Source organism: Haliotis rubra, unplaced genomic scaffold, assembly GCF_003918875.1.
Source record: "Haliotis rubra isolate DU_JTF1 unplaced genomic scaffold, ASM391887v1 Scf1898, whole genome shotgun sequence".
NCBI lineage: Eukaryota > Metazoa > Mollusca > Gastropoda > Lepetellida > Haliotidae > Haliotis > Haliotis rubra.
Window position 1 is genome coordinate 59,182 of NW_025765889.1, and position 9,011 is coordinate 68,192.

Here is a 9,011-nt window from a genome sequence, read left to right on the forward strand (position 1 = left end):
TGTAAATATATATTAAAAGTTACACAATCAACACCAGATTATATGATGTACGATGAACTGGGAAGATATCCAACAGATATACTTATAAAGGTTAGAATCATCTCACATTGGTGCAAACTAATCTCATCAACTGGCACATTGTCTAACATTTTATATCGGATCATGTTTACAATGAAACTGAATGACCCAAACATATATTTACCTCTTATCAATGTTGTTAAAACAATTTTGGAATGTTCTGGCTTAAACTATATATGGATATCTCAAACCTGTACAAGTAAGATTTTGCTTAAAAGTAACATTAAGTCCATATTATGTAACCACTTTTATCAACACTGGAACGAATGTAAATCAAAATCTACTAAAGGCCACCTTGAAAGTTATCTATTACACCTCCCATTAAATGTACGCATTTGGCTTACTTATATTAGAACTTGTAACCACAAACTCTCAATAGAAACAGGTAGATGGTATAATATTGTTAAAGAAGAAAGCTTATGTACACTGTGTAAGAACACAATAGGAGATGAACTTCACTTCATGTTATATTGTCCATATTTAAGTAATGTAAGAATTTCATTTCTACCAAATTATTATTGTAATTATACATCATTACATAAATTTATATCCCTAATGTCTTGTACACATAAAGCACTACTGTTGAAAATAAACAACTATGTGCTCCAATGAAACAATTCTGTACATTTGTATTTTCTCTATGTCGCTATTGTGTGATCTTCATGAGAATAAACCATTCATTATAACTTCAATGTAATTTACTGTAATAACATTCGTTTATATGTTTTCATTACCACAGACTGTGGCATTCTCAGTGTTAGAGATTGAACTAACCTCAAGCTCTCTAATCAGCAGGCTAGTCCATTTTGCGCAAAGGGTATATGCCTGTTGTTGTCTTAATTAATCCCTCATTTGATGTATGACTAGTGGGAGTAGGACTAATGGGCGTATGACTAATGGGACATGACCGGAAAAGTAGAGAATTAAAGCTTGAAGTGCCAACAGATGGACTCACAGATTAACACAAGGCAAACCCAATGATGTCAGTTCACATTGACAAGGTGACCTAATTATGAACATAGTGCTTACATGAACACGCTGCTATTCCCCATGCCATACAAATTAATGTACTCGGTGTTTATTTCTGGGGGACGTAAGTTAAAGAGTGGTTATACACAGTGAATTCTATTGACTCTAAGTGTTCAGATCATAATCAACAGTCAGTGTAAGGGAACTTATACAAGTTGATGATTACTTATCTTGTGGGGACACATATACATATATGTTTTATGTGTGCAATAATATTACATATGTATTTAAAGATTACTTACCAGTTACCAACTGAATCGTGCTGCTGATCTGTGAGAGATGCTGCCGTCATACACTAATCCTGGTCATCATTACCAGGTGGCGCTATCTTGTCATCACGAATCTCTCAGTATACCTGAATATGGCAAAATAGCAATAGACAAAGGCTAATTTCAAATTCCCTAGATCCAACAGAAGACTATGGCATGGAACACACAACTTCCCCCTTCCCCTTCCAGATTTCCTCTCCCAAAAATCACTCCCCTCCAACCTCTAGTCCACAAACCCACTGATAAAACTATCCATCTTACACCCTAACACAACACCATTACCATCAGGGTAAGTAATTATGCAAGTTGATTGGTTAAATCCTACATACCTGTTGGCGAGTTCCTCCTTGTTCTGCACAGCCGCTGTCAATGCTGCTGGCTCTCGTTGAGTTGGCCATTTGTAGTACAGACGTGGCGACCATGTTACATGGTGGTTAAAGGTCAAGGTCATTTTACTTCCTTTTAACATACAGTCTTTTCTCACTATTTTGATGTTGATTTGTGTTAAATTTGGCATAAAAGTTAAAGTTTTTAAATGCTATGTCAAATTTATTTAGCGTTGGTCTCGTAACTCCAATAGGGGGACCATCATGGAATAGTAGTTGTATATCATTTGGGGCGGGTTACATTGGTTTGCTATGTCCAGAATGGGGGTGGCGTTGTCTTCAGAAAAGGTTCAGATAGGGTGCAGGGAGCTTAAATTTACTGTGGTATGTCAACTAAACATGCATACAATCTTTAGTTTGAGATGTACCAAGCAATATAATAGTGTTTTCAAATATCAATAAATTGTCAAAGTGTACTGTTTTGGTGCTAATGTTTCAGATGGTGTTCTTAATGTAAAATATGGCCTAAAGTTAAGTGGATTGGATGGAATCTGTTCTCGTCTCAGCTAACATGGCTGTTTTGAACTTTGGAATTTGTGCTTGTTATTAATAACAGTCTCCAGGATTATGAGTTAATCTAACGAAATGGGGTGGGTAGGTTGAAGGTATCCCTGTTTAAGACTTGATATTCCCACAGCTTATTTTCATAGAGTGGCAATGGTGCCTGAAATCCATAATTTGATTAAAAAGAGGGAGTGTAGATTGTCCTATCTAAGACATTGTTGGTGATTACCTGTAATGTAATTAGTACTGTAGGTATAGCTGACTGTAGTGTAGGTTTATTTGTTTATCTAATTGCCTGGTAGCATTTATTTTGAGAACATATTTCGGGTAATTGTATTTAAGTTTAGAATTGTGTGTGTTTGTAGGAGCTACTTGTGGCCGAGTACCATTGCATTGTTTGTTACTGAGCTTCCAATTTTCAGTAAAATAGGAACTTTCGAATTTCAAATAATATCTTTGAATGTTTTCCACAGTGTTTCAGCATTTTGTTTGTTGATTTCAAACAAGGTTTTACAATGGTTCTTGTTGTTCATGTGGTTATGTGTTTAGTTGTATTTCTCAGCTGTTTTGCTGGGTTAGATTAATTAATCACCTTTTCTCACTTGTCTTGCAATTACTACAATTTCAATGCTCCCCATGGTACGGAGTGAGGGGCATGGCTTGTTTGGAAAGGGAACACATTTGGATGTAGGGATTGTATAGGTAATTTTGTGCCTGAATTTATGTTGTACATGTTGTGTAATTTGACTGCATACATTTGTGAACAGCTGCCAGTTAGTGTTTTGAAGATGTAATTTATGCTTTGTATTTTTATCTGACCTTTGGTTTGGGGGTGCTTAAGGTTGTTTTTTCGTAAATGACATTGCATCTGTACTGGACAGTTGTCATTACAAATCATTGTGAGTAAAGGATAGATACTGCAGAAGGGATTCCAAGGGTCATTAGAAGTTGGATGTGTGAGGTCGTGTGCGGTTGTTTCGGGGCAGGTGAGGGGTGAAGGCTGTGTTTGGGTATTTGTTGATGTGTTTAGTGGTGGTTTGATATTTGTGTATTTGTCAGGGGAACAGAGTAATTGACTGTGTTTTGGGGGGTCTGGGTCTTACAAAGCTTGTTATTGTGTGTATGTTTTGAGTAATTGACTGTGTTTTGGGGGGTCTGGGTCTTACAAAGCTTGTTATTGTGTGTATGTTTTGAGTAATTGATTGTGTTTTGGGGGGTCTGGGTCTTACAAAGCTTGTTATTGTGTGTATGTTTTGGGTATGAAATGCTTGAAATTCCTGTGAGTGTATTATCCTGTTGTGTAATGGCCGCTGGTTTGAGGATATCCTAAGTGATATATTTGTTAATCGTGAATATTTGTTGTTGTTTGATGACATCTGGGTTCTGCTATACAGACTGTTGCATTTCACATCAATTATATGTTAATTAAATAACTGTTACACAGAAATTACGACTTGATTCACTGATAACTAAATGGTATTCTATGTAGTGGTCATTATGCCAGCATATCGCCTAATTGCATTGATACTGATTGTGTAGTTTACTGTTTACACTACTAGATTAAGTATCACTCGTTTCCTGGTTAGTGATCACGTATACTCTTACAATACACGCTTCATCTCGTTTATTAAACACTGCAAAGCAAATTAATTCAGATACTTTAACTACTAATTACGTCTTTTTGCATTGCTGTTAGTGTATCAGTATAAAAATACAGCACACCAATCTCTTTTAGCGAGGTTACATAACAGCGGGACGGTATCTGCTCAAATCGTTCAAGAAACTTCTACTTACCATAGATGCAGGCGCTTGACTGACACGACCACGTCACGTGGTATCAAATAACCCGCCAATGGTTGTGCGCTGCACGTGAAGTTTATGCAAAACAGGATATTAAGCTGTTCTTCTGCGCAGAAAGGAGTACTGTTGGTCCGTCCTGTTGTCGTCCAGAGAATGTACCGTTACTTGGCGTCTGTCCGTGTCTTCATATACTGTATTCGCCCTAATACGTGTTTACAATAATATAATAATAACTCAAGATTTATATAGCGCATTTACCAGCTGAGCACAGCTGCTCAAAAGCGCTGCTAGAGTCTGACAACGTATGGATATACACAATCCTTGGAATGTCTATTTGTATGCCTCTTGGAACAAGTGAGTCTTGATGGCATTCTTGAAGTCATCCAGGTGAGGTGAGGTGAGGTGAGGTGAAATTGGGTTTAACGTCGTGCTTGAGAATATTTCGCTCATATGACAACGTGCATGCGTATGTGTATGTGTATGTGCGGCTGCTTGTACTAGCCCAGACTTAAGCTGGTTTTATAGTGCTAGCCCACTGAGATACCATGCCGCAGTGAAACATGAATACCCCACTCAGACACATTATACTGACTCCGAGCCGACCAGTCCTTGTTGTACCCATTAATGCCGAGCGCCAGGCAGGGACCAACAAGTACCATATTTTTGGTATGACGCAGTCGGGTATCGAACCCGCCACCTTCCGCTCTCCGGGAAGTCATCCAGATACGAAATAGATCGTATGCTTTCTGCAAGTGAGTTCCACAGTGCTGGGCCTGCTGCTGCAAATCTATGGTCGCCATAGGTTGCTGAACTTGAAGATGGAAGGTCAAGCAGATTCTGGCTAACTGACCGTAAGGCTCTGGCTGGTTGATAATCTGTGATGAGCTCCTGAAGATAAGGTGGAGCAAGTTTGTGTTTTGACTTAAACACAAGCATAAGTACTTTGTATTTCACCCTTTGCTCCACTTTTAACCAATGAAGGCGCTTCAGAACAGGTGTTATGCTGTCAGATTTCCGTGTTCTCGTCGCCACTCTGGCTGCTGAGTTCTGTACTCGCTGCAACTTGTTGATGAGGGTGTCGGGTAGTCCATACAACAGGGCGTGGCAATAGTCCAGATGCGAGAGCAGACATGATTGGACCAGCAAAACAGTAGCTTTGGTAGTGATGAACTTCCTTATTTGGCTGATATTGCGGATACTGGCATATGCTCTGCGGCATATTTTGTTGACAATACTGTCCCAATAAACTAAATAGGAAAACCTGTCAGGCTACAAGTGAAATGGACTAGATCTAACAATACCCTATTTATCCTATATACTATATGATAAATAAACGGCATCTTACAATTTCTTTATCTATAGACAGCCAGACAGCCAGACAGACGGACAGGCAGAAGTGTTATCTAAGTGTCACAAGTCAGTCTTAGGAAGCAACAGTTGCTACAACAGTTTAGAAGTTTATGACTTTTATAGTCTACACAGATGCTTTGGTAACTTTTACAATCACGGGACCATCTTAATATCATTGCCATTGACATGTACATCGCTAAGGTTTTCTGACTTTGGAATGATGTCATTCAGGTCCATGCTAGACTGTCGTAGGCTGATCAACAGTAGTTGCATCAGTGTGTATCGTCAACCATCAGTGTGTGTCGTCCAGTATCAGTGTGTGTCGTCCAGTATCAGTGTGTATCGTCCAGTCTCAGTGTGTATCGTCCAGTCTCAGTGTGTGTCGTCCAGTATCAGTGTGTGTCGTCCAGTATCAGTGTGTATCGTCCAGTCTCAGTGTGTACCGTCCAGTATCAGTGTGTATCGTGCAGTATCAGTGTGTACCGTGCAGTATCAGTGTGTATCGTCCAGTATCAGTGTGTATCGTCCAGTATCAGTGTGTACCGTGCAGTATCAGCGTGTATCGTCCAGTATCGGTGTGTATCGTCCAGTATCGGTGTGTATCTTCCAGCATCAGTGTGTGTCGTCCAGTATCAGTGTGTACCGTGCAGTATCAGTGTGTATCGTCCAGTATCAGTGTGTATCGTCCAGTATCAGTGTGTACCGTGCAGTATCAGTGTGTATCGTCCAGTATCGGTGTGTATCGTCCAGTATCGGTGTGTGTCGTCCAGTATCAGTGTGTGTCGTCCAGTCTCAGTGTGTACCGTCCAGTATCAGTGTGTATCGTGCAGTATCAGTGTGTATCGTGCAGTATCAGTGTGTACCGTGCAGTATCAGTGTGTATCGTCCAGTATCAGTGTGTACCGTGCAGTATCAGCGTGTATCGTCCAGTATCAGCGTGTATCGTCCAGTATCAGTGTGTATCGTCCAGTATCAGCGTGTATCGTCCAGTATCGGTGTGTATCGTCCAGTATCGGTGTGTATCTTCCAGCATCAGTGTGTGTCGTCCAGTATCAGTGTGTACCGTGCAGTATCAGTGTGTATCGTCCAGTATCAGTGTGTATCGTCCAGTATCAGTGTGTACCGTGCAGTATCAGTGTGTATCGTCCAGTATCGGTGTGTATCGTCCAGTATCAGTGTGTATCGTCCAGTATCAGTGTGTATCGTCCAGCATCAGTGTGTATCGTCCAGTATCGGTATGTACCGTCCAGTATCGGTGTGTATCGTCCAGTATCAGTGTGTACCGTCCAGTATCAGTGTGTACCGTCCAGTATCGGTGTGTATCGTCCAGTATCGGTGTGTACCGTCCAGTATCGCCTAGTATCAGTGTGTATCGTCCAGTATCAATGTGTACTGTTCAGTAGCAGTGTGTACCGTGCAGTATCAGTGTGTACTGTCCAGTATCAGTGTGTACCGTGCAGTATCAGTGTGTACCGTGCAGTATCAATGTGTACTGTCCAGTATCAGTGTCCAGTGGGAATCATCCACATTGTTATCTTGTTGGAAGTTTGTGTTTCTGACGCGACATGCTACATTTCCCACATGGCTCTTTTTGCAAACCTCTCAAACATTTCCTTCTTGTAAAGTCGATTTGTTCTGAGATGTTGTTCTATTTTCCATATTTCTATTATTCAGAGCACAGTAACCCAAGTTCCTTCATGTGTTTTAGTTCTGTCTTAATTCAACACACCATGAAACTTCATATACTTTACGCAAAAGTGCTCCTCGAATCATAATCTAAGGTATTATATCAGTCCATTTGAATGTTACCAGGGTCGTGTTTTGGAGACCTAGCCAGAGAGAACAAATGTAAATGTTGATTGAACTAATGTTGTCATGAAATCAATAACTGTAATCAATATTGTTATGTGTACTTTTCTCCTACGATAGCCCAGACACAGGGATGAAATTTACATGTTTCCTTTACTCACAAGCTGTGAATCAGTAAGCAGTGTACCACCCGGTACTTTGGTCCTGGTTTGTATATGTAATGTTGAGATTGACTGCGTCCAAGTAAAAGGTATATATACATACTCCCGCATTATGGAAATATGGTGTGCTTGTTGACACCACAACATAGCCTTTGTTAAACTTTACAACCCACACTACCCATCACACAATCAGAGTGTGACAATCACCCCGGTGTGTATGTTGAGACTGACTGCTTATAAGTACAAGGTATACAATACATTAGGACTGCACAATCTATCTGAATCGCAATATATGTGCCAATACACAGTCCTACCATTTACATACACCTACATCATTGGAATACCATTCTGTTTGTTGACATAGCCTTTGTGAAACGTGTTTGTATTGATGACCATTCTATACACCTACATCATTGGAATACCATTCTGTTTGTTGACATAGCCTTTGTGAAACTTGTTTGTATTGATGACCATTCTATACACCTACATCATTGGAATACCATTCTGTTTGTTGACATAGCCTTTGTGAAACTTGTTTGTATTGATGACCATTCTATACACCTACATCATTGGAATACCATTCTGGTTGTTGACATAGCCTTTGTGAAACTTGTTTGTATTGATGACCATTCTATACACCTACATCATTGGAATACCATTCTGGTTGTTGACATAGCCTTTGTGAAACTTGTTTGTATTGATGACCATTCTATACACCTACATCATTGGAATACCATTCTGTTTGTTGACATAGCCTTTGTGAAACTTGTTTGTATTGATGACCATTCTATACACCTACATCATTGGAATACCATTCTGGTTGTTGACATAGCCTTTGTGAAACTTGTTTGTATTGATGACCATTCTATACACCTACATCATTGGAATACCATTCTGGTTGTTGACATAGCCTTTGTGAAACTTGTTTGTATTGATGACCATTCTATACACCTACATCATTGGTATACCATTCTGTTTGTTGACATAGCCTTTGTGAAACTTGTTTGTATTGATGACCATTCTATACACCTACATCATTGGTATACCATTCTGTTTGTTGACATAGCCTTTGTGAAACTTGTTTGTATTGATGGCCATTCTATACACCTACATCATTGGTATACCATTCTGTTTGTTGACATAGCCTTTGTGAAACTTGTTTGTATTGATGACCATTCTTAAGATGGGTATAACAGTATCAGGATAATTACTTTCAAACAATCGTGAATTCATGTGGGTTATCAGTTGGTGATAATGGAACACAGTATCACACACAAGGGGTTATTTGAACACGTTGCGTACCTGTATCTTTGTGTAGTTCATTTTATTTATTGGGGAATAAAACAAACTTTTTCACACATGAAATCTCCAAGGACTTTAAGTTGATTTGCTTTTCATCTTTGCATTAGATTTATATTTACGCGCCTCTTCTTCAAAGCAGCCGCCCGCCCTTGTGTAATATCGTATGCACTATGTGGTTTTCAATGTCAATTTCTCAAATTACTCTAGTAAACATCGTATTTGCGATCGAACTATTAAAGTAGATTAGTACATAGTCAATTGCAAATTATGCCTTGATGGCATATGTAGTTAGAAAGTTTGTCTGCATTTTACTGTACAGAGTC